The sequence below is a fragment of the Rhinolophus sinicus genome, chromosome 9, assembly GCF_057876585.1.
Source record: "Rhinolophus sinicus isolate RSI-liver-muscle chromosome 9, RSI-T2T, whole genome shotgun sequence".
In the NCBI taxonomy this organism is placed as follows: domain Eukaryota; kingdom Metazoa; phylum Chordata; class Mammalia; order Chiroptera; family Rhinolophidae; genus Rhinolophus; species Rhinolophus sinicus.
In genome coordinates, this window is record NC_142509.1 from 1,348,233 (window position 1) to 1,375,702 (window position 27,470).

Genomic DNA, 27,470 nt, shown 5'->3' on the forward strand with positions numbered 1-27,470 from the left:
TATGCAAGTGTCCTTGCTGTGAACCAAGGCTGGCTGCCACTAGTATTGTGACTAGAACAGCTTATCAAAAGGCCCAGGGCCCTCTAGGCCTGTTGCCACCTATTGGCTGCCCATAAGGCTCAATTATTTAAAGAGCCTCCTTAGATGTGTAGGCCGGGCTTGTTAATCAGGTGTTGAGAATGTCTCTGGTAATATAGCACTAGCTGGGCAGGGCAGGTTTCCAGGGAGTCATGGTTTATGCGCTGTAGTTTTTACAACTTTAATGCAGATTTGGTTCTGGCACCATTGCTGACCCATGACCACTTTGCAAAATGCCATGAAACACTGCAGACAGCTACCACTTGCCTCAGGCATGTATATCCCCGAGAACTCCCCAAGAGAGGCTACAGCACATGGGCCATCTGCTGCTGTAAACAGCTTTTATAACTTGTGGGGCAGGGCTCACCACCCAGGAGACAAGAGTGCCCCCAGAAATGCAGCACCAGCTGGGAGAGGCAGGGTTACAGGGTGTCACAGGGTGTGGACTTTGGTCTTTACAAATTCAGTAGAGATTCGGTTCTTGCACCAGTGTTGGGCCTGTGACCACCTTGCAAAACACCCTGAGAACACCGTGGCCAGCCACCCCTTGCCTCAAGTCTGTAGATCCCCAAGAGCCCTCCAAGAGAGGCTGCAGCTCAAGTTGTGGCTAAGTGCTCACCACCAAGGGTCCCCCAGCCCGCCGTAGGTCGTCTGCTGCTGTAAAAGGCTTCCACAGCTTGTGAGGTAGGGCTGGCCACCCAGGATCCAAGAGTGCCCAGGACAATGTAGCACTACCTGGGTGGGGCAGGAACCCAGGGTGTCATCAAGGTGGTGTGCATGCTTGTTTTTCACCAGACCGATGTGGTCTCAGATTTGGCTCTTTGGGGGAGGGTTCAACATAGAAAAGATGAGGCAGGCTCCACACAGGGACAGTGGCTCCTGTCCCTCTAGCCCTCGTCCTGAGCCACACAACTCAGTGTTTCCCAGTATGTCTCTGGTGTCTCTCGAATTGCCACCCCTCTACCAGAGACCTGTTTTTTGCAAGTGAGTAAGTCTGTTTGTGGGCCCTTTAAGAGGGCGTCTGGGTTTCCAGCCACCTTCTGTCTCACCGGGCTGGACAGACAGAGTCCTCACTGATTTTCACTGTCAGATGTGGGAACTTCTCTCCCTGGCATAGGACCTCTGGGCTGGGGAGCCTGGTATGGCACTGTGACCCCTCCCTCTTCCAGGAGGACCTCCACCACTGAGTTGTTTCTCCCATTGTTCAACCAGTATCTGTGGGTTTGGGGTCAGCCTTTTGCATCTCTGCCCCTCCTACCAGTCTCAGTTTGGCCTCTTTATATCTTTAATGATAGGGGTTTTGTTCAGCTAGTCTTCAGGTGATTCTTAAAGTTGATTGTTCTATAATTTATCTGGAGTTTTGGTGTGATCCTGGGAGGCGGTAGGCATAGTGTTTCCCTAATCCGCCATCTTGGATCTTCTCTGGAGAGAACTTCTTCATCTGTAAAATGGGAAAGTGTGCCCAGGTGGCCTCCAGGTTCTTGTAGAAGCACTCTTGACAAGTGGGCAATGATGTGCATGGGCTATCGTGTTGGATGATCCTGGGTCTGGGTTTCAGCTTTGTCATTTACAAGTTGGATAACCTCTCTTGGCCTCGGTTCTTTTGTATGAAAAATGGGAATAATCACAGCATTGGCCTCTCAGGGCTTTTGTGAGAACTAACAGAGATGCACATAAAGCACTTAGCTCAGTGTCCAGCTCACAGACAGCACTCAGATATGTCAGCTGTCGTGTTTGCTTTCATTGTCATTGTCATGATTATCACCATTCCTTCCAGCTGTGACATTGTTGGCTGTGTGCCTCGTTGGGGGTTCCAGAGCACTTTTCAAATTTTACTCTGCCCCTGAATCACTGGGAGACCTTTTCAAAAGGCAGATTTTCACTCAGTTGAAGTCTGGGGTGGGGCCTGAGCTCCTGCATTTGTCACAAACTTCCTGGCAATACCCCATTGTCATACAGGGTGGCAGGCGGGGTCTCTAGTCCCGCTCCCCACATAAGAACTCAGGACATGGTGAGGCCAAAAGGGAACACCCACGGAGCCATAGATAGGGGAGTCATACCACTATATTCTCCCTGGCGGCATCCACCTCTCTGCAATCCGCAACACACAATCTACCCTTGCTAGCCCCCATTTTTCTGCTAGCATAGCCACAGAAGTTATATTAGTGACCAATGGCTCACTGGTTACAGCTGACGACCAACTAGCCACAGCTGATGGCCATCCAATCACAGTTGATGGCCATTTACTACCTGAGCCAGCACCTTTCCACGTGAGGCGAGAGCCTGGAAACTGCACTCCTGGCTCTGTCCCCACACCCATCACTGTCCATGGTCCATGTACCATGCTCTGAGTAACCAGGCTGTGAATATGACACCTCAGCCATTGATGCACAGCGTGGGTGGATGTGTCATCAGGGCCAACCCTCTGAGTCAGGTGGGAGTCTCTTAAGGTCCAAGAAGATGTGACAAGACTAGTAAGTTCAGCAGCCCCATCATCAGAGGAGAGAGAGGGGAGGCAGATCCCTCTAGGGGAAGAGAGATCTTCCTGGCTGATGTCATGAAAGAGAGTTTGAAAATGATTCTTTCCTGAACTCCTAATTTTCTTGCAATTTACAGCTAGCCGATTGTTATGATTGCCTCATGAGTCTTGGGTTTGTCTCTCCAATTATGCTGAAAGCTCTTTGAGAACAAGGGTCTGGTCTCACCTTCCTCTTTACCCCAGAGCTCCTAGGATTGAGCTGGGCTTATAGGAGGCATGTGGGACACATCTGTTTGGAGCCCCAGCCTTAGAGCTTGGTGGACTGTAGGGATGAGGACATGGGCTCTGTAATCAGGTGGCCCTGGCTGCAGTCCAACACAATCCTATACAGTCATGCAGCCAGCGGGGGCATTCCTTAACCTCCCCAAGCTTCCTCATCTGGAAAAATAGGAATAGTAGAACCCACCTCAGAGATTGATCAGGATTGTAGTAAGGTATGCAAAGAATGCAGCTCATAGTGGCGCTTCCATTCCCACTTGCTCCCTTTCCCTCCTCCTAGTCTCCTTTCTTTGTCTTTGCCCATATCTGAAGTTACAGCACGTCCTCTTTGAATCCTGGAATCACTTAGAACTCCATGCTGATCTCCAAGGGCCTCACTGTGCCAGCCAGTCCTACCCCCAGGTTAGCTCCAAGCTGTGAAAAACTAAAGTGTAAAACGTGTCCCTCAGTTCCATAGTACTCCCCTCCCTCTTCTGCCTACCCCGTTTATCTTGCTGAAAACTTTGCTCTTTCAGGAATAACACTCAAGTCACACTGCCAGTGAGTCTTGTGGAATGGGATGGAGGAGCACCAACTGAATTCATTTCGTTTCCGACAGCCCCCTGCACTACCACTGGTAGCCCCCAGAGGCCTCTGTATGATCAAGGTGAACAAGCTTTTGTCCAAGAAACCTGGGCACATTTCTCCATGTTCTGAGAGTGGGGGGACTGGAGTGCACTTTATCTGCTGGGCATTGCTGCTGAGAGACACCTGTGTCTGGTTGGGAGCGTTGATGCTAATGCCTTATTAATTGCTCATATCTGTGGTCCACTTGGAGTTCACATGTGGTTTCCCTTCAGCCTTACACATAACTTGTGAGGCAGGCTGGCTATCCCAGCATCCTCAATTTATAGATGCGGAGACTTAGAAGTCACCATGTTCACCCAGGGGCACAATCAGATGGTGGCACCTTGGTCATCTGGTTCTAAATTCAGTGCCTTTTGACTTGGGTGACAGTTGTCCACAAGGCCACCAGCACAATGTTGAAGAGCAGACAAGAGCATTGTCTGTTTGGTGACAATGATTTCAGAGTCTTGTTGGTCTGGAGCTTCATTTAAGATAAAATTCCATCAGCAGGGTAATTATCATTATCAGCATATTTAAAGTGCTTAAATATTTGAAGCCGTGTTAAGCTTTTACAGCTCTCTAAATCAGAGAGGCAGTTAGTCTGGGGCCAGGCCTCATAGAAATCCCATCCTTCCTCAGTAAGGAGCAGAGAGAACTGTTTGCTGGGATAACGAAGGCTCCCTGCAGACAGCAGGCTCTGGCTCTAGAATGACTCCACAGCCCTCTTGTACACATGAGCATAAGTGTGTACTTGCACGTATCTATCTTAACATTCTTTGGGGTAGATGTTTTCAGCATATTACTCTGTGTCTGATGTTAGGCTGCTGCATGTGCCACTGATGATGTTCAGTTAGAGACCTGAGAAGTGTTTAACTTTCATTGTTTATTAATAAAGATGAATTCTAGGGCCGGCCGGTGGCTTAGGCAGTTAGAGCTCCATGCTCCTAACTCTGAAGGCTGCCGGTTCGATTCCCACATAGGCCAGTGGGCTCTCAACCACAAGGTTGACAGTTCAATTCCTCGAGTCCCGCAAGGGATGGTGGGCTCCGCCCCCTGCAACTAAGATTGAACACGGCATCTTGAGCTGAACTGCCACTGAGCTCCCAGATGGCTCAGTTGGTTGGAGTGCGTCCTGTCAACCACAAAGGTTGCCAGTTCAACTCCCGCAAGGGATGGTGGGCTGTGCCCCCTGCAACTAGAAAACGGCAACTGGACCTGGAGCTGAGCTGCGCCCTCCACAACTAAGAATGAAAAGACAACAACTTGACTTGGAAAAAAGGCCTGGAAGTACACACTGTTCCCCAATAAAGTCCTGTTCCCCTTCCCCAATAATAATAATAAAAAAGCAATGAAAACAAAATGAAAAGGCAAGTCATAGACTGGCAAAAAATATTCATTAAAAAAAAGATAAATTCTAAGCATTAAAACTGTACCAATTTAGCTTTTGCCTGAGGGAAATGAAAATGATACAGCCCCTAGATAAAAGGGGTTGGCTATGTCAGCATTAGAAGGTCCCTGGGGGAGGGGTGTGCTGGGAGAGGATATGTGAGCCTCTCTGTTGGCATTGTGGTGTTTGCTGGGGAAGTGAAGCAGAGGCAGAAAGAAAGCGTGGCTGGGCCTGGAGTTGTTCGTTTGTTTGTTTGTTTGTTTTGTTTTTGAGAGAGAGAGAGAAAGAAGAGCCCCATTTGCAGAACATCTACCCATGTTGTACAAATGTACAAAAAGATGTACAAAAAGAGCACTGCAAACCTCTGCTTATGCATCTGGGTATCTCTGAGCCTGTGGAGGTTGGGGAGGGGTAGCGTCATGGTTAGCTGTACAGACCTGGGAGGCAGCCAAACCTAGGTTCAAATCCTAGTGTTTCCACTTGCAAACTTACAAGAGCAGCTGTACCTTTCTGAACCCCATCTCTAAAACGGAGGTCTTTATACCTGCCTTACAATTTGAGTGTGGATTAAGAGTGGTAATCTATGTAAAGTGCTTGGCATGGTGCCTGATATATCGTAAGCCACCTAATAAACGGCAAGAGGTGGTCTCTAGGGAGCCATGGCACTCTCTTTGTCACTCTAAGGTGGTCACAGTGTTAGTGGTCAAACATGACAACTAACATTTACTGAGACCATACCATGTGCCAGGGCCATGCCTGAGGCCCCACAGCTCACAGAAAGTGGAGCTGGGATTCAAACCAAAGCCTTGTCTTTCCACCATTCGCTGCTGTTTCCCAGATTGCAGCAGAGGCAGCCTAGAAAGGCCTCTACTTCTAAAATTGAGTCCCCTCCACCCCCAAGGGTTTTTTCCTGGTGAGACCCATACCCTGGCCTTTCTAGAAAGAGTCCTCCTATACAGAAAACTCTCATAGCCTGCCTTTCCCCAGAGGCACTTCAGAGAGTCTTTTTCCCACGGGGATGCATCCAGGGCTGAGTGTGTCAGACGGGGCACTTGTGGCTGTCTGGAAAACTCACTGATCTAGAGATGGCTGGTTTGGAAACTGAAGAGAGGGGAGCAGAGTCGGGAAACAGTGAGAGGTTCACCTCAGGAGCTCTCACGAGACCCTCAAAGGCAGGAGGGGCAATGCCCCCCAGCAGGGATTTATCTCACTCTCTTTCTTGCTAGCCTCCTTGCCCAGCTCACCGAGCTGCCAAGTGTGTGACCACGTGCCTGCCAGAGCAGGTGGCTGGACTGGGCGGCCTTTCATCTCTTGCTGCCTGGGGAAGCAGAATGCGAACATTCCCCTTTTGCTCAGTTGAGCTCAACCTTGACAGCCAGGGAACAAAGCCTGGGAGAAAATGGAGCCATGAGACCAGGGGACCTTGAGCAGACAAGGGGTTTGCTTTCTGTCCCATCATCCCCTTTCAGGACTGAGAAGATGGGAGGGCAGCAAGGCGTGACCAAGAATCTCGGCAGACGCCTCATGTCATGGCCCCTATAATGTGTCTGGTTCCTGCTCTGCCTGTTGTGAATTTTTCTCAGAGATAGTCTGACTCTGTAGTTACAAACCTATCAACTCTCCACCTGTTCAAAAGGGAAATATTTGGATAATTCTTGGAAACATGATAGAACTACCCAAAGTGCACTAAATCAGCTATGTAAATCGAGAGGCCCAGGTCACATGCCTGCTTATCCTTTGGCCGTGTAAAACTGCAATTCCCTGGCAAGCCTTGCACGGGCACATCCTCATCATGGCCGGCTGCCTTTTGCGTGGAGCATTGTTACATTTCTGTTGCTCACTCTGTGCTTACCTTGGGGCTGACCCCAGGACCCACCACTCTGCTCTGAGGCAGACCTGCCCCAAGAGTCATAGTTCACGGTTCAGATGCCCAAACGATGCCTCCCTCTGCTGCAGCCCAGGATTTCAGGCGCATTGCCACCATTACTCATTCTCAAGGAAGAAGCCAAGAAGTTCAGCATGGCCTTTGGACTAAGCAGTGGCATAGTGTTCGATGAAGAGAGTTAAGGTAGTGCCCGCCACCCCACCACTTATCTCTTCTTGCTCCTCTTTCTGCTTCCTGATAGTATTTACTGTTTTGAGTGAAAGCAATGCTTCTTTATTAAAAAGGAAATCCTCCAGGGAAGGGTAATACTACTGAAGTGCTATCAGTCATGGATAGTTGAGTGTGAATGAATTAATTAATCTGATGCTTTCCCATGTGATTGCAGAGTGAGAAGGGTATGATGAAGATTAGAAAGGGTATAAGGTCACTGGGTGATAATGGAGGGATAGCTCTCCTCCCAAAGGAGAGGAAAGCCACGGGCATTGAAGACAAGCAGGACCCCTGCTTTGCCAGGTCATCTCTTATTTGTCTTAAAATCTTTATTTGATGCAAATTTTATCATGGGAGTCTATCAAATATACCAAAAAATGAGGGAAGCATAAGTGTACAGCTTTGGATTTTTACAGAATGAGCATATCCTTCTATCTAGCACCCGTATTGAGAAACAGTGCCCAGTTGTGCCTTTCAGACCCCCAACTAGTCACTGTGACCCCCAAAGTGTCCACTGTCCTGATTCCCAATGCCGTACTAAATGTTGCCTCCTTTGAGCTTTATGAACAGGGAATCATACAGTATGCACGTTTGGTGTCTGACTTTCTTCTGTGCAGCATTCTCTTTGTGGGATTCATCCATGTTGTTACAATTTGTTCATTTTCATTGTTGTGTTTTATTGTATGAATATGTCATAATTTATTGATTCTATGATTGATGGACATTTTGATGTCTAGTTTTTGACTTTCGTGAATGTGATTTTCATGAGTGATGCCTTCAATATTCTTGGACGTGTTTTTTCTTTTTTATTTCTCTTTTATGTCTCAGGTTAGGTGGCATTCTCCTGGGAACCCTCCTCTGACTTCCCCAAGGAAGCTTACGTGGCCCTCTGTTTGTCCCCCATGGCACTCCATAGTACTCCATGAGGGCAGGAATGTTGAAAAGTGGTATTTCAGCTCCTAGGCCAGTGTCTGGCACTAAGTAGATGCTCGAAAGTGTTGGTTGAGTAAATGAATAAATTTTACCTACATCACTGTTTTATCCGGGGCTGGTCTTGGTATTTCAGAAAAGCAGCTTGGGAAAGCTGTGTTGGGGAGCTCTGGTGACCCACTAAGATTCCTCCCTAGAGCAAGTGTTGCTGTCTAGATTCTGGGCTCCATTTGGGTGTCCCTGAGATAGGACTGGAGTCCAGAACCCTGGTCAGAGGTGTCTGGCTGGGCAGGAGCAATCTTTTCTGGGAGTGTCACAGAGTGTCCCCCAGAGACCAAGCTGATGCAAAATGAGTTTCTGCCCCCTTTGTGTCTCTGAGGACCCAGATGCCACCGCCAGCTGGGAGGGAGGAGTTATGAAGAATAGAAGAGAAGAGAAAATGCAGGAAGGAAGGGAAGAGAGAGAGGAGACAAGACGAGAGGCAGAGCAGACACAGGAACAAATCGTTTTCTCTTTTTCCAGCATTGGGGAAAGCCAGATGGGCATGGAGCCCCTGCTCTTGGGGGAAGTGAGGTCCTCATATTTGGACTTTTTTTATTGTTTTCACTCAAGTGACAAAGTGAAAGCAGGAATATGAGCCTGTTGAAATGCAATGTCAGGATGCCCTGGTGGGATGGGCTTTTTATTTTATTTTTTTCCCTTGGTGCTTGTCAGATACCTTTCACAAGCAGAGTAAGTAGCTTTTCAGGCTTTCTGGCTGAGCAGCATTGATTGAGCAGGTTATTCTTTATTCATATACCTTTTGCTGAGCTGCATAACAAATGTGCTGTAAATTGCAGTGCTTTAGAGAGTGCCTGCTACATAAAACAGGACTCCCTCCCCTAATGTAATGAAGGCTGGTCAAATTCCACATACATCTAAGCCATTTGGGGTGCAGTTGCTGTGTTTCCAAGACAAACATTACTTCTTAAAGAAATTTCACACCCACAATAATTTTTAGAATGATCTGAGGCTAAAGCTGCTTTAATGTATTCATTTGACTCAGCCCAGTTGTTTTTGTGTTTTTATTTTCCCTAGTGAAGTGTGCCAGAGTGCTTAAAGTCCACACTGCAGAATGATCCCTCTTTCTCCTGAGCCCCTTCGTCTACAGAATTGTATCTCCCCCCACCCCACAATTGTCTTATTCCTCGTGATGGCATCTAAGTCCACATCTTATGGATGTGTTTATATTAATTTAACAATTATGTAGCACTTACTATGTGCCCAGCACCCTTGTAAGCTCTTTAACAAATGAAACTCATTTAAGAGGCACTTATTTTTAACCCCATTTTCCAAATAAGCCAGTTGGAAGTGTAGCTAGAATTTGTCCCGAGAGTATGTACTCTTCATCACCAGCCAGTTGCTGCCTCTCAATTGTATCTTCTAAAGTGGCATCATAAGCACAGGTCTGCCTTTTTCAGGAATTAGAAGTAACTTTCTGTGCTTTTCTTAATATCTATCAATATGGAGGGTAGACCCTTGACCTTACATGAGCAGAGGGTCAGCCCCTAGGAAACAAGTCACTCTGTGACACACACCTGCCCAAAAACCGGCTGAATAAGGAGTGCCATGGACAGAGGTGAAAAGCTGAAGCTGGAGCTCACCTTCCAGAACCATCTGAGTTCTGGATGGAAGAATTACAAGGAACTGCTATTTATTCTGCTTATCTTGATAGACATACACACAACAGGTGCTCTTGGCATCTCTGAACTTCCTGCCATTTTCTCCTGCTTCTTCCTTCCTCTATGACCCTCCCCCATCTCTCTTCTGGTAGTCTTTGTCTCTGTAAGTGGCACGAATATCCACATTGTTGCTCAGTCTAGAAGCCTGGAAGCCATCCTTACTTCCTGTTTCTGTATGATCTACAGCTAATCACCATGTCTTGCCAACTCTACATCCTAGAAAGGTCTCAAATGCACACATTCTTCTTCCTTCACTTTGCCTGCAGTAACTTTAGATTTGGGTTAATTCCTATTTTCTCAAGGTTCCCCCAATATCCTGAGGCTCCTGCTTCTGCCAGGAAGTGACCTTCTTTATTCATCTGGTAATGTTGCTGGGCACACTGTAAGCAAGGTACCAGGCTGATTTTTCCAAGGAGGCTTTAGATTGACTTCCAAAGTCAATCTAGTTCCTTAAACCTGCCTAGTCATATCTGAGTATATGCATGTCTTTCTCAAACATGACATTCCACTCAATGCCTTGTAAATATAACCAGTTTCCAATTGTGTCCTGTTTCAAGGAGAACTTACTCTTACTGAACTTATGCAAGTAACTATATTGCCATGAAAAATAAGAATATTCACTAAGAATTTCTAGGTTCAGGGGGGTTCACATAGGGAGGAGAAGATAAATGTTTCAGATCTGCCCACAAAGGTATAATTTACCAAATTGCTCTAAGTCATAGGTAGTTTAAGAGAATCAAGTGTTCTTATATCTGGAAAACAAAACATTTAAAAACTCAGCAATATTTCAAACAAAAAGTCACAAAAATTATAATCATCCTCATTATTTAGTCTCATGTAATTAATTCTTGTTGATCTTGGTCTTTTGTTAGCAATTTTCTGAAGCCATCAGCTTTTCTGTTAGAGTTTTACAAATTTTTACCAAGTTCAGTGGTATGATATCAAAGTTTACCAGAAACCTGTATTTTAGAGTAAGTGTCAGAATCCTCTCCATGAATCTCTCTGAAGATGAAACATCTGCAGAAGCATCAGAGTAAGACAGTGACTCTGTGAATGACAAAGACAAAATGCTCATGAGTAAATATAATGCAATTTACAAGGAAATTTGTTTATGACACACAATATGAAAAAAATTAACTTGAATTACAAGTGAAAACATTATACCAGGACATATCAGAATTTTGGAAATTTTATACAACTTTGAGAATACTTATAGTAATAATATTTACTCCTACAATATACTCTAGAAGTTCATAATCACTTATTTGACAATACTTCCCATGCAATTCAACACACCAGATAAACCTGGTTAGTTTAGTATATTTCTTTCATAAAGAGAGGGTGCTGGTTTTGTTTTTGTTTTTGTTTTTTGAGGTATTCCAGTAGCCTCTGAAAAACCTTAAATTTATTTGCAGTTCAAGAAAAAGACTATTTAAAATTTGAATCTTGGGTCATTTACCATATCAAAAGGTTTGGATAGTTGACTAAAAAGATCACAGATCATTATAAAATAATACTTAATTATATATTTAACCAAAATGGCAATACAATATTTCAAAGACAAATACAGAAAGTTAAATAATTATTGTTCAGCTCTTACTATTGAGAAGATTCCGTTTTTTTTAAGTAATCGAAGACCTAAGAAAACATAAAACACAGAAAATTATTATTTTTTTAATTTATTGGGGTGACAATTGTTAGCAAAATTACATAGATTTCAGGTGTACAATTCTGTATTACATCATCTATAAATCCCATTGTGTGTTCACCACCCAGAGTCAGTTCTCCTTCCATCACCATATATTTGATCCCCTTTACCCTCATCTCCCATCCCCCACCCCCTTACCCTCTGGTAACCACTAAACTGTTGTCTGTGTCTATGAGTTTCTGTTTCTCATTTGTTTGTCTTGTTCTTTTGTTGTTTTTGGTTTATATACCACATATCAGTTATGGAAGGCAGTGTGGAGGTTCCTTAAAAAATTACGAATAGAATTACCATATGACCCAGCAATCCCTCTCCTGGGTATCTACCCAAAAAATCTGAAAACATTTATACAAAAAGACACGTGTGCTCCAATGTTCATAGCAGCTTTGTTTACGGTGGCCAAGACATGGAAACAACCATAATGTCCTTCGATAGAAAATTATTTTGATAAAACACAGCATCTTTGCTTTCCAGACAAAAAAACTTTTCATGCTACCTTGTCAGGAGCAGACCAATAGTCCAAGAAAAGCTTTGTCCTTTTTTTAATTAAAGGGAGAAAACTATTTTTAATTTTGTACCAGTTTACTTTTGATATTTAAATTCACATACTTAATTAAATTAATTCCAATCTTATTCAGCTTGACCACACATTACATTTTCTTAATTTCTAATGACAATTTAAAAGTAAGCAATTATGAGTAGTCATATCAGCATTCTATAGATTGGCAAAGCCATGAATACATTTCATAACCTCTAGGAATATAGGCTCTTTTACTGGAAAATAGATTTCATAATTTTTAGAAAAATGCTTCCTCAACAAAGGATAAAATATTTTATGAACAAATTCAAATTTCTTTTAGTTTTTCTGTAATAAAAAGCTAAAAGTGGATAAACTTAGATTTATTTAACAATTACTGTTTCAGCATTTTATCTTATTTGGAAATTATCTAGCTAATTCTGTAATTTAACTTAACTCATATTTAACTCAGTTTAGCAAAACTGTAAAGTTTCAAGATACCAAAAGATTTTGGGAAATCATTTTTAAGTACATATAGTATAACATATAATTATTGTTAAAAAGTTTCATCCCAAGCCTTTTTATTTTACTTATATCTATTTAATTTATTAGTTCTTAACAATTATGTTTGGATTACTCATGAAAACTCTATGAGATATCAAAATCAATTATTATTAACCCAAACTGTTTTTCCTGCTGACAAATTTTGCAATGGAGATAACATGAACTTATTTTTGTAAACCCAGGTAATATAAAAGTATTATACTTAATACTGATAACTTTAAAGAATTGTCTGTTTTAATTAAACCAACAAACTTAAATTAGTTTTGATACCAAATATTTTCATACAACCTGAAAAACATTTAAGTTAATTTGTTATATTTCTTAATTTATATAAGCGCTTAATACCTATAAGCCAATTAAAGAGCCCTTTATAAATTACTTTTTTATTTAGTATTATCATCTGTAGGTGGGAAAACACCATATCATACATAAAACATACAGACAAGCAAACAGAGGTTACAGAGATCACAAACATAGAGTAACTAAGTATTTGTAGAGAGGACAGTTAAAATTTTTCCATTTGCCCAATTTTCAAGCATCATTAGGGATTGGCTCTTAGGTCCTAGAGAAGATGGATTAGAAATTCTACATCATAAAGGCACAGAGAAAGAATCCAAATTAAAAGCTTTTTTTTGTTTGTTTTTAATTTGTTCCTATTATCCCCTGGTAGAAGCCTCTAGCTTCTATTCCATATGATGTGGATTCCAGCAATCTTACTGATTCCCATTTAGCATGTCTAATTAATATTGTTTAAAGGGTGGATTTACATTACCTTCTGTTTTACAATACTGGGTAGAGGAAATGTTTCCTAATTAGATAAAGTTTCCATCGCTGTAATGATGTAGGAGATTTTTGAGTGAGTGCTGGGATCTTGTCTCGTGAGACACAAGAATGGAAACACGGACCCAGGAGAGGCAAGGAATTTTTAAAAAGAGGATAGTTTATTGAAAGCAAAAGGTCAGAGCTCCCGAGCTGGAGGAGGTCCCGAATGGGGGTGTCCAGTGACTGAGGCAAAAGCTCTTACTTTTGTACCTTCCCTTGTCTGTTTGGGCAAGGGGAGCTGCCCGCTTTTAATGGAATTTGTCTACTAGGTTTGTTCTGTTAGCCCATCCTAAAGGGATTAGCAAAATAACCAATTCCTATCTATCAGATGGCCGAAAGGGATTAATGACGTAATTTATTAACTTCAAGACACTGTTGCCTTTTGTACTGGAGTGAAGGAGTTATCTCAGAACCTGAAGTTTCAGGATATGGCTGTCTTTGTTTATTCCACCAGGGACTTTCTTGTCTGCCTAACAACATGCTAACTAACCTGTTTCAGTAATACAATCAAGTAAAAGAGACACAATCATGTTATATAAAGCCTGTTCAAATATACTAATTCTCCTGTAAACTTTTACCTTAATTCATTCCATCGAGTCTTGAATACTTCTATCTCTAGCCTCCATTAGCACTTAATCAAGTTTTTGTTTTACAATGCTAGGTAGGGGAAATGTCTCCCAGCCAGAAATAATACCATTCTCATTTAACATTCAGGTAAAAGAGAGACAACCTCTTTACATAATACCTGCTCAAACGTTCCAACTTTCATGTTGTTGACCATTACATTTTTATATTCTATCAATCTAATTGTACCCCTAGTCAGGTCTTCACAAATGGGTTTGTGTACCACAGTGTGTGTGTGTGGGGGGGTGGCGGGGGGTAGGTTCCTGATTAACCGGGCTAACTGTTGCCCCAAACTATTGTTGGTCAGATTTCTCATGATAGTCTCTGCCTTCCAGCTTTAAAAATAATTTCTCCAAAGTGGGGTAAGTAGAGCAGACCTGTTTGGGGCCCTTTAATGTTGGGGGACCAGCAGGGAAACTCTTTTGCCCACCTATCCTTTGGTAGTGTTGTATTAAAACCTTTGTTATAATCCCATAAATGTCTGTTTTATTTATACCATTTCTTTTTTTTTTCTTAATATTTTATGTATTTTTTGGTCCATTTCTTAATATCCACCTAAAGATTTTCACACTGCTGGGATGAGTCCTGTGACTTCCTTTTCTATTTCCTCTTACTTTTGCTCCTATCAGTATTTCCTTTATTCACCTTAGTTCTTAATAACCTTTTAAAAATTGCCACCTTTTTGAGAAGAGAACTGTGATTCTCCCCTCCGCTCTCGCCATACTTTTGTTAATTAACCTAATGTTTTTATTATCATCTGTAAAACTCATGGGGGAAGCTGAGACAGCAAATTCAATAAAGCTTCCCAAATTGGTTTTTTTGTTTATTAGGCCTGTCATTATATTTATTTGTATCCATTTATTTTTAATTTTGTGTTTTTTTTTATGGGTACTGATAAAACAAATATTTACCGTAAGAATTATCTAAAAATTTTCCATTTTAAAAGCTTTTTCCATTTCAAAGAAGCCATTGTCTGGCCAGTGATGGTAGGATCTATTAATCTCAATAGCGACTGAAACCAGTAAGCTTTTTTTACAGTTTAACTATGGAATGTAAAGGATGCAGCCCTCACAAAATCCAAAAGTTCACTCCCAGAGTTAGCCTAAAAAAAATGAAGAGATCTGTCTTTAAACAGCTGTACCTAAACACAAGGAATGCTTCTCTAACCCTTTGAGAAGAATAATGCTTTACATTCCCTAAGCTTGGATCCACAACCTTTTTGGCTGCCCACCAGATGCATATGCATCCTCCAGCTGCCAGAGATGATGCCCGTCTTTGGGAGGAGTGGGGTCAACACAACACCAGTAATTAAACTAAATCTTTACAGTCGTGTTTGCCAAAAAAACTAGTTGCACCAATATTTTCTCCTGCCAATCTAAGTTTACAAAGAGAACAAAATGGAGAGAACATATCTTAACATAATAAAGGCCATACATGACAAATCCACAACTAACTTCATACTCAATGGGGAAAAGTTATATGAAACAAAGAACTAGTACAAAAAAGGGGGTTAGGTTCCAAAAATTAAAAAACATACTATTATTATATTTTTATAATTAAGAGAAATATCTTTATTAAAGCAATTTTCACCAAAATATAACATATTAGTACGTATTAAATAATGTTTTCTTTGTCATCACTCCTAAGCACCATTAACTGAGGGCATTTTCTTTTTGACAAGATATCTTCATCCTCTGAACTTAATACTCCTTGAACAAAATGGATTTAAAATTCTAATAAATTTTAAAATTCTGCAGTCAAATGTGATATGACATCCACGGTCGAATGAAAAATTTCAAATGAGATATCTTTTGCTCTTAGAAGCTCTTATTACGTTCTGTGTTGCTCAGGGAGTTACCTAATTCTCAAACCGTGTTACAATGAAACTGTGTTTCTAGGATGCTGTGTTATACAAGGATTTTCTCCAATTTTCTAACAGTGTTAGAGTGAAACCATGTTATAGAAGTGCCGGATTACACGGGGGTTACCTGTACATGGGGGTAAAGAAAGTTTATTCAATAAATAGTGCTGGGAAAACTGGGCACATACTTGCAAAATAATGAAACTGTACCACCTTCTTACACCATATACAAGAATAAACTCAAAATGGATTAAAGACTTAAATGTAAGACCTGAAACCATAAAACTGCTAGAAGAAAATATAAGAAGTAAATTTTCTGACATTGCTCTTAATGATATTTCTTCTGATCTATCTCCTTGGGCAAGGATGACAAAAGAGAAAAGAAACAAATGGAACTACATCAAACTAAAAGGTTTTTCACAGCAAAGGAAACCATTAACAAAATAAAAAGCCATCCTACTGAATGGGAGAAGATATTTGCCAATGGTACATCTGATAAGGGGTTAATATCCAAACTTTACTTTAAAAAAAAAAATCTAATACAACTCAACACCAAAAGAAAACCAAAGAAAGAGAAAAAAACCCAATCCAATTAAAAAATGGGCAAAGGACTTAAATAGACATTTCTCCAAAGAGGACATACAGTTGGCCAATAGACATGTGAATAGATGCTCAATGTCACTAATCATCAGAAAAATGAAAATAAAAACCACAGTGAGGTATCCCCTCACACCTTTTAGAATGGCCATCATCTGGCAACCACTAAACAATTGGGGGTGATAGATGAGGGTAAGGGGGATCGAATATATGGTGATGGAAGGAGAACTGACTCTGGGTGATGAACACACAATGGGATTTATAGATGATGTAATATAGAATTGTACACCTGAAATCTATGTAATTTTACTAACAATTGTCACCCCAATAAATTTAATTAAAAAAAATAAATAAATAAAATAAAACTTCATGAAAGCTCTTCTAAAAAAAAAAAAAAAGAATGGCCATCATCAGTAAATCAACAAACGAGTGTTGGTGAGGATGTGTAGAAAAGGGAACCTTTGTGCACTGTTGGTGGGATTGCAAATTGGTGCAACTACTATGGAAAATAATATGAAGGTTCCTCAGAAATTTAAAATAGAACTACCTTATGACCTAGCAATTCCACCCGTGGGCATTCATCTGAAGAAATCCAAAACACTAATTTGAAAAGATACATGCACTGCTATGTTTATTGCAGCACTATTCACAATAGCCAAGATATGGAAACAACCAAAATGCCCATCAATAGATAATTGGATAAAGAAATTGTGGTACATGCATACAATAGAGTATTACTCTGCCATAAAAAAGAATGAAATGTTACCATTTACAACAACATGGATGGACCTAGAGCGTGTTATGCTAAGTGAAATAAGTCAGACTGAGAAAGGCAAATACCATATGATCTCACATATGTGTGGAATCTAAGGAACAGCATAAGGGAACAAACAAAACAGACTCATAGATACAAAGAACAAACTAATGGTTGCTAGATGGGAGGGGTGTTGGGAGATGGGTGAGGAAAGTGAAGGGATTAGCACCACCACAAATTGGTCTATAAAATAGTCTCGGGGATGTAACATACAGTATGGGGAAATAGCCAATAATATTGTAAAAAGTATGTATAGTGTCAGATGGGTACTAGACTTTTCAGGGGGATCATTTCATAAATTGTATAAAAGCCTAACCACTACACTGTACACCTGAAACTATTTTAAAATAATATTGAACGTCAATTATACATATATATATATATATATATATATATATATATATATATATAGTCACAGGATGTAAAGTACAGCATAGGGAATATAATCGGTGGTATTTTGGTGGCTATGTACAGTGTCAGATGGCTTTTGGGGGGTTATCACTTTGTAAGCTGTGTAAATGTCTAATCACTCTGTTGTTTTGTACATCTGAGACTAATTTAAAAAAAAGGGAAAGAAAAAATATTCTTTCAGACAGAGATATGGGAGGGGTGCTGATGTAGAAAGAACTCTACCTTCACTAGCTAGTGTCAGATGCCCCAGGATCCCTGTATCTGCAGCAATCCCAAAGCGAAGAGTGTCTAGCCAGTAATGTCTTATTGCTGGCTCACCAAAACTGTGGAGAAGGAAAAAGTTTTCCTTCTACGTTGGTAAATTCTTGTGGCTGGACTAATAATCAAATTAACATGAGGCTTATTAACAGGAGAAAATGATCAAATTTATTCTACATGTACATATAGGAATTCCTTGAGAATATGGGGCTTAAGGACATACATTGGGCAGTTGAGGTTCATTTGCGATTTTGGAGCTAAGGAGAAGGGGAGATGTGGTTTGAGACTTCCAAAGTCAGGAAGGCAATCCACATGGAGCTAGAAAAGCAAATGTTTGGTAAATAAATGTTTTCTAGGCCCTCTTTAACAATGAGACACAGAGAGGACTTGGATCAAATGAACCTTGCTAGATTGCTCCCTGTCTATCACACCTGGTTCATATTAAGCTACAGTTATTTATGATAATAGCTCCCTTCCAGCAGATCCTGTATCTAAATTCTTTTATGCAGTTAGGGGGCAGGTCAAAGCTTCTTTCTGAGTCTTGTTTCTTAAAAATAACCAGCTTAAAATAATATCCCAAAGGGAATATTTTGGGGTGCCAAACTTTGCTTCCCCTTACTGGCTTGCGGGGTACACCTTCCCAGCATTCCTATGAAACCAGAAAACACTTTTCCCATGTTTATACTGTGTCCTTTGTATTTTAGTTTAATAGTTACCTGTGCGTTTATCTGTCTCACAGAGTATCTTGTGAGTCTAGTACTTGAAGTAGAGCTGGTTTGTGGAAGACAGTAAGAACAAACAACAAACAAGCAAATACAAGTGAGTACCACCATGTAAACGGCATCGATCCAGCAGTCAGGAGACTCAGGTTTTAGAATCTGCTCTGGGACAAACTCTAGACCTCAATTAAGTCACTTTCCCTCTCAGCCTTCTTTTCATACCTGTGCCGTGAGGAGCCATTTCTAGGTGATCTCCAAGGTTCCTTGTAGCTCTGAGATTCTGGGATCTCTCTTCTGCACCCGGAAGGGTTTGCTCTACTGGCTGTCTTGGCTTCCCAGGCTGTGAGAATCCAGACTCGCCCTGCTCATTCTCTATTCCTGTTCCTTCAGGATGTGCTGATGAGAAGCCCTGCCCTCGTTGCTTCAGCTGGGCTTGGACATGGTCAGCAGTGACCTTGGCCTTTCCTTGTATCCAGGACAAGAGTGCCTTGACATTCTCAGATAGCCTCCTTTTCACTTCATCTTGTTTGTGTCAGAACATTGTAAATAGGAAGCTTCTAATCCTGCCTCTGTCTCTGAATTATCACAGTAACCCGTAGGAAAGCATGGAGTTTAGGTTCTCCTAAAGCCCTTCCCCCAGCAGAAATTAGAAACTCCTGGTGGCCACACTCCCTCCACAGAATGCTCACTGCCTAAGTCAGCCCTGTGTGTTCAGACTTAATACTCATTTACTCTTCTCATGTTTCTCATATTCAGTCAGTACATTTGTTGAACACCTACTATATGGCAAGTATTGTTTTTGGTGCCTTGGACACATAATGAACAAAGCAGACAAAAGTGCTGTTCTTAGGGAGCTTACAATTTAGGAAGTGTGTGAAGGGGAAACACATATAAAAAAAGAAACATAACAAATAAGTAAATTACATAATAAGCTTGGAGGTAGTAAATGCTATGGAAAGAAAGGAAGTAAAGCAGGGAAGATAAAAAACCGCTGAGACTTCAAGATTTGAGTCAAGGCCTGGCGGAAGGTGAGGGCATGTGCCAGCTCTTCTGGGGGAAGAATGTTCTAGGCCAGGGGCAGAGCCCATGCAAAGACCCCAAGGTGGGACCATGCAGGGGGTGTGCGAGGAGCTACGAGGACACAGTGTTACCTGTCCGAGCACAATGCCCAGTGCATAGTGGGCCTCCCATCACTATTTGTTGGAGGTTAGAGTATGGGCTGCTGGGCCTACAACCGAATGGCCTGCAACTTATCAGAACTGTGCCACTTATTAAATGGACTCCGTTCCCGTGGGATAAGCTGGTGGGTCTGAATCAGACAAAACTGTTTGCATTCTGGCTCATTGGTTACTGGCTTTGTGATCCTTGGCAAATTACTTACACTCTGAGTTTCTGTTTGTTCCTCTTTGCAGAAGGGCTACAACTCGGGCTCATAGAGTAGTTGTAGGTCTTCATGAAATAGCCATATGGAAATGGCTAACTCACTGCACATGCATGGTACACATGAGTGCCCAATAATGTTAGTCTCTTGCACACTCTTCCCCTGGGCTTTGAGCAAGACGTTCATTTTCTCTTAGCCTCTGTTTCCTCTTCCAGAAAACAAAGTATAGTCATCCCTGTGCTGCCTACTGTCTAGACTTTAATAACTATTAAGTGAAACAATGCAGATAATTGTACTTCAAATATAGATGACAAGTTTTCAGGGGTAGGGGCTCTGTGTATATGTGTGAGTGAACACACATGTGTGTATATATGGATACTATTGTGTGTGTGTACAGTTTTGCAGGAGACAGATAGGTTTTTTAATTACATAAATGTTTCAAGGACATGGACGCTGATTTTTGTACAAGACCTAACGCCTCCCATACATTAGGTGCTCAGTAAATCCTTGCTGGATGAATGAAATAGTGCTGATGAAAATGCTCTCTGCTGGATTAAATGTGTCGATCAAAATCAATAGAGCTGTGTGACTTCAGGTATCAGGGATATGGTACCATCGTGAATTATATTTAGAATATATTTACGGTGAATTTAACTATGTGCCAGGCACTGTGCTAAGCACCTTCTCATTTTAAACTGCCAACAACCCAATGAGGAAGATAGAGTTATTATCACTATTTTATGGATGAGGCTTCTAAGTCTAAGAGGTTAATATCTGGATTGAAGCTAGTAAATAAGGGATCTGGGATTGGAACCCAGACTTCCGGAGCTAATGCACTTGGCTGCTACTCTGATGAGACACACTGTAATGTTTTTATTTGACAGAAATTGCCGTACCAGAAGCGATGTGTGACATGGAGCCTTTCTGTTGTGATCGCAAAAGACAGTGAATGCTGGTGCCGAGTGCCACCCAATGGAAAGGCAGGGATCTTTAATATGGGAAGCGGCACGTGGGATCTTAATAACAGTGTGTGACAAGTTTCAACTTGTTCAGTACAGTTAGTCGGGTGCGAGCTATGGTTGAGAGAAGGTGTATTTTAAAATGTGCCATAAATCATCCTCCATCATGACAATGCTCCATGTCACACATCACTTCTGATACGGCAATTTCTGTCAAATAAAAACATTATGGTGTGTCCTCAGCCACCTTGTTCACTGGATCTGGCACCATGCGACTTCTGCCTCTTCCCCAAAATCAGAATGATTCAGGACGGGGAGGCAGCCATGATAGCACAACTGAAGACACTCACAAAAGAGGACTTCCAGAACTGCTTCAGAGAGTAGCAAGAACAATGGGATAAGTGTGTTCAAAGCGATGGAGGGTATTTTGAGGGGAATTAATGGCAATGTGTCTTTTGCTATAATAATTTTTTTCATTAAAGCATTCACTGTATTTTTTTTATCATACCTCATATGCCAGAGGGCCAAGAGAGCAGAGAGGCCACTTAATGGGTGCTTAGCCATGTGTGAGGGAACTATGAATGTGGGGGAAGTTGACACCGAAGGAAACAAACGCCATATTACCTGAACATTAGGGTCCTAGACTTTCCTACAAACTGCCCCCTCCATGGTCTGATCTCTCAGAAGGAAGAACAGGAAGGCAAGTCAGGAGGAAAGTATCAGATATAAAATCAGTTCTCAGATGATTGGAAAATCTTTCCAGTAGAAGGTGAGAATATGAAGGGGTTACCTTTTCCTGCTTTGTCAAAGACAAGGGCTGCTTTCTATTGTGCGCCTGGGTTTGTCCTTTTCCTTTTGACCTCAGAATGTGTTAAGAACTTGGTGAAGCTATGAGAGCCCTGGGCCTCGTGTTTCCCTCTTAGGCACCTAAAGCCTGGGGATTATATGTATGTGTATATGTATGTATATGTGCATGTATATGTATATATGTATGTGTATGCGTATGGTATGTAGTGTATGTATGTATGCGTGTGTGTGTGTGTATCCATCCTTCAAGACCAGGCAAGGGTCTCTTTGCAAAGCCTCCCCTGGCTATGCCTGGGCAGCACTGAGAGCTCTCTGCCTAGTGCCAGCACTGCCTTGTACCTTGGCTATGTGACTGCACTTCCCAGCCTGTGCCTAGTGACTGATGTCTGTGCCCATCTCTCCTTGAAAGAATGTCTTGTTTCTTATTAGCTTTCTTTCATTTCCAACTGATGCCTAATGAATGCATACTGAGTGTGTAGATGAACAAACGAATGAACAAATAAATGGTGTTTATGCTACCATTGCATACACCAGGGAGCCCATTATCTATCAGTGATCATTCACTGGAATCCCAGGCTGCATAGAGCTGACCTAGGTGTTCTCCTTTTTCTCAGATCTGTGGACGTGTTCGTCTGGACAGTCATCTATGCTTGTCAGGAGAGCCCCTCTTCTGCAGTTCTGGTTCTGTGGTTCCCCACCTGGTGCCTGCATTCCTGTCCCCTTGCCTGCTGGCTTTTCCTTGGGTCTGTGTGGAGGAGGAAAGTGTTGGGAAGTTGCTCTTCCTTGTGCTTAATGTATTCCACTCCTAATGTGTCCCCCTGTGCTTAAGTTCCAGGCAATTACCCTCTTGCAGGTTCTGTTGCTGAGCACGGAAGGTGGGCCTTGTTTATAATTCACTTGCGCCATTCACGCTGGGTCAGCACGACCATAAAGGCCACTGATCCACTCAGTGTTTCCAGTCCCAGATACCTCTTGATAGTAGGATATTAGGTTGGCTTTTGTGATCTAGGCATTTCAAAGCTCATCCTCATCTACTTTCTCCAAGGAGAGGCTTAATCCATTGGAAGTCACAGAGCACTCACCATCCTTCACACTAATGGGAAATCTGTATCCAAGCACTATTTCCCCCTAAGATCATGGTGATTTGGCTCTGGACAGTAACAGGAATAATCACAATAACAGCTCTCAACAGTATCAGAGTTCAACCATTGAGCAGTTATGATTTGCAGGCATACTGCTATGACTGTAGATAATCTTTGAAAGCAACCTTAGGAATATTTAACATATTCGCGATTCTTTTGGGTGGAGAAACTGAGGCTTGGAGATCATTTGCCTAAGGCATAGCTAATAAGCAGCAGAGCCCAGACTCTGCCTCTCTTTAATGCAGATGCAAAGCTTGTGCTGCAAACTACTACTTGACACTGCCTCTCTCTGGGATGAATTATGTGAAGTTTTGTGATTGAGGATAGAAGGCAGAGGGAGATCTCCAACTTGCCACCCTAATTATTGTGTTTTTTTTTTACTAGCATTGGTATTAAGATGAGTGGGGGGATGATGAGTAGGATCAAAACATCCTCTATAGGTTCATTTTTATTAATCAATTATACATTTATTGAGCTCCAACTAAGTGGAAAATATTGTCCTGTTTTATAGAAAACAAAGAGAAATCATTCATTCTTTCAGTAAATCTGAGAGATGGGGAATCAGACACAGATTCTAGAACAAAAGACATGGAGTGAAATGTTGGGGGTTGGGGTGGAAGAGATAAGAAATAATCAACCCTAGATCCGACTTAGGAAAAGAAAAAAAGCTTACTTTCTGATCATTAACACATTTTTTCACATGTAATGTCCTCTTTAATCTTTGAACAACCTTGTGAAGTAGACAGGGCCAGTAGCATGTCTCCTATTTTATGGGAAATTAAGGAACAGAGAGATCTTAGGCCTTGACCATGGTCACGTAGGCAACAAGTGGCAAAGCCAGGTTTGAACATAGGCCTTCTCCAAGCCCAGACTTCTAGAGTCACTCCCATTGCAGTCCAGTGTATAGGCTGGGCTTAGTCAGAACTTGGCCATGTTCAATGGCCCGTGTACCACTGAGGCTGGCTCTGGAGCTGCCCAAGCTCTGCTCTCCTTACTAACAATTATCACCCCAATAAATTTAATAAAATAAAATTAAAAAAAAAAAAGAAAGAAAGAAAAAAGATCCACAGAGTATACCCTTCAACCCAATGCTTGGCTACTCAGGAACTTTCTTTGCCAGTTTGTAGGAAAGTCTAGGACCCTAATGTTCAACCAGTACGGGGTTCATTCCCTTTAGTGTCAGCTTCCCCCCCACATTCATAGTCATTTCACACATGACTAAGCACCCATTAAGTGACCTCTGTGTTCTCTATGCCATCTGACTTACAAGATATGATAAAAAAATACAGTGAATGTTTAAATGAAAAAAAATCATTATAGCAAAAGACACATTGCCATTAATCCTCCTCAAAATACCCTCCATCGCTTTGAACACAATTATCCCATCGTTCTTGCCACTTTCGAAAGCGGTTCTGGAAGTCCTCTTTTGTGAGTGTCTTCAGTTGCACTATCATGGCTGCCACCCCATCCTGAATCATTTTGATTTTGGGGAAGAGTCAGAAGTCGCATGGTGCCAGATCCAGTGAATAAGATAGCTGAGGACACACCATAATGTTTTTATTTGACAGAAATTGCCGTATCAGAAGTGATGTGTGACATGGAGCGTTGTCATGATGGAGGATGATTTATTGCACACTTTAAAACACACCTTCTCTCAACCGTAGCTCATACCTGACTGTAATGAACAAGTTGAAACTTGTCACACACTGTTACTAAGGTTCCACGTGCCGCTTCCCATACTAAAGATCCCTGCCTTTCCATTGGATGACATTCAGCAGCAGCATTCACCGTATTTTGTGATCAAAACAGAAAGGCTCCATGTCACACATCACTTCTAGTACGGTGTGTCATCATCCACCTTATTCACCGGATCTGACACAATGCAACTTCTGGCTCTTTCCCCAAAGTCAAAATGACCATGAAAGGTAAACATTGTAAATTGATTCAGGAGGTGAGTATTGGGGTTAGACTGTGACTGGAAGAGGGATGTGATATCAGATCACACTCCAGGGTCAGCTCTGAGAGTAGCTCAGCTCATGCTCTCCTGGCAGCCAGAGCACCTGGGCCAGTGACCAGTGATCCAGAGAGGCTACAAGGGACCTGGGAAGGCCCAGCAGTCATGGAGCACTTGAATCTGAGGTATTATTACCCTCACTATGCAGAGGAGGGGACCCAGGCTCAGTGGGTTAAGTTACTTGCCCAAGTCTTGGAGTCCTGTCATTGAGAAAGTGGGATTCTTTATTGTTTTCCAAATTATTAACTAGATTTTTTAATTGAAAAAGCAGTCCAACCTCTTAGTTTAAAATGCAAACAGTAGACTACACTTCAGAATGGACAGCAAGTTTTCCTCATACCCCTCCCTTTGTGAAGTTCTAAAACCACCTCTCCAGGGGGCAAGTGGCCAGCTGGAGTTTCTGTTCCCAGTTCCTCACAGAGCCTGGTGCCAGGCCTTCTCGAAGCTGATGGTCATCAGTGCTAATGGGGCTGGATGACAGGAAAGAGGTAAAATGGACCATTCGTGTACTTTTAGGCAATTCCCAGAGCTTGTGCTGAACTTAGATGATACAAGTAGAATAAGTCCATTGCTTTGTATTTTGAAGGAGACACCATTTATTTTGATATGGACCTTTATTTTACAATATCTAGCTTTCCTATTCTAGTTTACACCTGCCCTCCTCTCCCACCCCTTACAGGGCTGAAGGAGCTAGTCCTGGGCTTCCCTGAGGAATGCATGTACTTAGGGATAGCTTCTTGCTCACCCTTGTGTATATTGCAACCTTCCATAAAGAGATTTGAAAAAAGCTGAGCTAAGCAACCTGGAAAAGAGAATTAGGGAGGGAGCTATGTGATGGGGGAGGGGAGTTGAATTCAGAATTTAACCATTTGAAGCCAGAGATGCGTTACTAAAGACTTACAGATGATGGTACCCAGAGAACCTCCAGCTCCAGCGAGGTCAAAGCCAGAGGTAAAAAATGCTGTGGGGACAGAGCCCCAGAGAGCAGTTTCTAGGCTCTCAGCCTCACGTGGAAAGGTGCTGGCTTGGGTAGTAGATGGCCATCAGCTGTGGCTAGTTGGCCGTCAGCTGTAACCAGTTAGCTAATTAGCCACTGCTATAAATGCTGCGGCTGCGTTGGTTGGTCAGTCGGTTGGTTGGCAGGCAGAGAAGCGGATAGCAGGTTGCAGGTCGTGTGGATCCAGCCTCCAGTGAGACACTAATGCCTCCAGTGAGACTATAGTGGTATGACTCTCCTATCTATGGCTCCGTGGGTGTTCCTTTTTGGCCTAGCCATATCCTGCGTTCTTATGTGGGGAGTGGGAGCTGAGACCCACAGGCTGCCTCACACAACAAATGGCGCATCGAGCAGGGCCTCCCGCACGACAAATGGTGCAGTGAGCAGGGTATGGCGCCGGCCAAAGCTCTGCAAGGGATGGTAGAGCAGTTTGTGCATGTGAAAACTCAGTCTTGGGAAGCCAATTAGGAGCAGTGCCAGAGACGGGGAGCGCAGTCTGCCCGGGAGAGACGTTACCCCTCGGTGAATTGGTGGTCCTCTGGAGCCTCTGGATGGCATGCCGCCCTGTTGGCCATAGCAGGCATCACCAGCTTTTTGGTAGGCTGCTGCTGTAGGCTCTGAGGGTTGTGGACATTTTACACCGAGGCCTCCACCCAATCGGACAACTGGCGTGGCGAGCAAGATTCCGGCCAGGTAGGAAATGGTGTCTGACTCTGGGCAGGAGGACAGGTGGCCCCCACACAGTGTGTGGTGCCCGGTGGCCACTGTTCTCAGAAATTGGACCCCCAAGGAGGGATGGGAGGACATGGATGGCTCTCCGGCCAGCGTGGAGTGGGCTTTGCAGGCTCTGGATGAGCGGTTGCCAGAGGAGGCGAAGGCTACCGCCAGCCATGTGGGCTGGATGTTCCTCACCACCTTGAGTCTCAACATGGAAAATGCACCTAATGAAATAGCCCAGGTGCCGGACGATGTGTCCCCGTTGGAGGAGCTGGAAACTCGGATCAGCCTGTTAGAAGAGGGGACCCACAGTGGAGATTCTGAGGCAGAGGCAGAGGAAGCGAGTGGAGACAATGTAGCTCTCAACCCTCAAGCCCGGCCAATCTTGAAGCAAAGGGTAAAACGTGACCAACCTTTGGGCCCTGGGGGCGTTCCTGCAGGCAACCCATCTGTGACTGAGTTCACAACCTACACCCCTTAGATTCCCACTGAGTTGCAGGAGCTGGGGAGGCAGTACAGACAGTGTCCTGGAGAGCTAGTCTTGGCTTGGTTATTGCGTTTATGGGATGAGGGAGCAGACAACATTCTTTGCTCCCCAGGTGAGATGGAAAAGCTGGCCTTCGTGACAGTGCATCCATCCTTGCGACAAAGGTTACAGAGCTGCCATAGGTTGGCCCAAAACCACGGCAACCACACTCTAGTGGAGTGGCTCACTGCTGCTGTATGCACAGTATAGGGACAGGCTGGTGAGATGCCAGACACTGTGAGTAAATGGCAGTCATATACGGAACTTACTCAAATCATCCGTGAAATGGGTATGAGACATGCTATTTTCAACCCTAATATGTGGGGGCCGGATGACGAGCTTTTTACAGCCAGCATGAGAGATCTGGTTTTGGATACTGCACCTGTGAGTGCTTTTGGATCCTTGGTTGCCATTCTTACGCCCTATGTGGGGCAACGGATCCATGTTACAACGAATCCAG

At 42.8% G+C, this 27,470-nt stretch overlaps 1 protein-coding gene across 21 annotated transcripts in view; it reads left to right on the forward strand.

Moving 5' to 3' along the window:
• The window catches only part of GRIK4 (glutamate ionotropic receptor kainate type subunit 4), a 635,671-nt gene that overhangs the window by 164,570 nt on the left and 443,631 nt on the right, over nt 1–27,470 (forward strand). The window contains exon 3 of one of the 21 annotated variants that reach the window (XM_088800776.1): nt 3,352–3,482. The exons of the other annotated variants lie outside the window; for them this stretch is intronic. The gene's annotated coding sequence lies outside the window, so the exon portion shown is untranslated. The remainder of the gene's footprint in view (nt 1–3,351; nt 3,483–27,470) is intronic. 21 annotated transcript variants of the gene reach the window in all.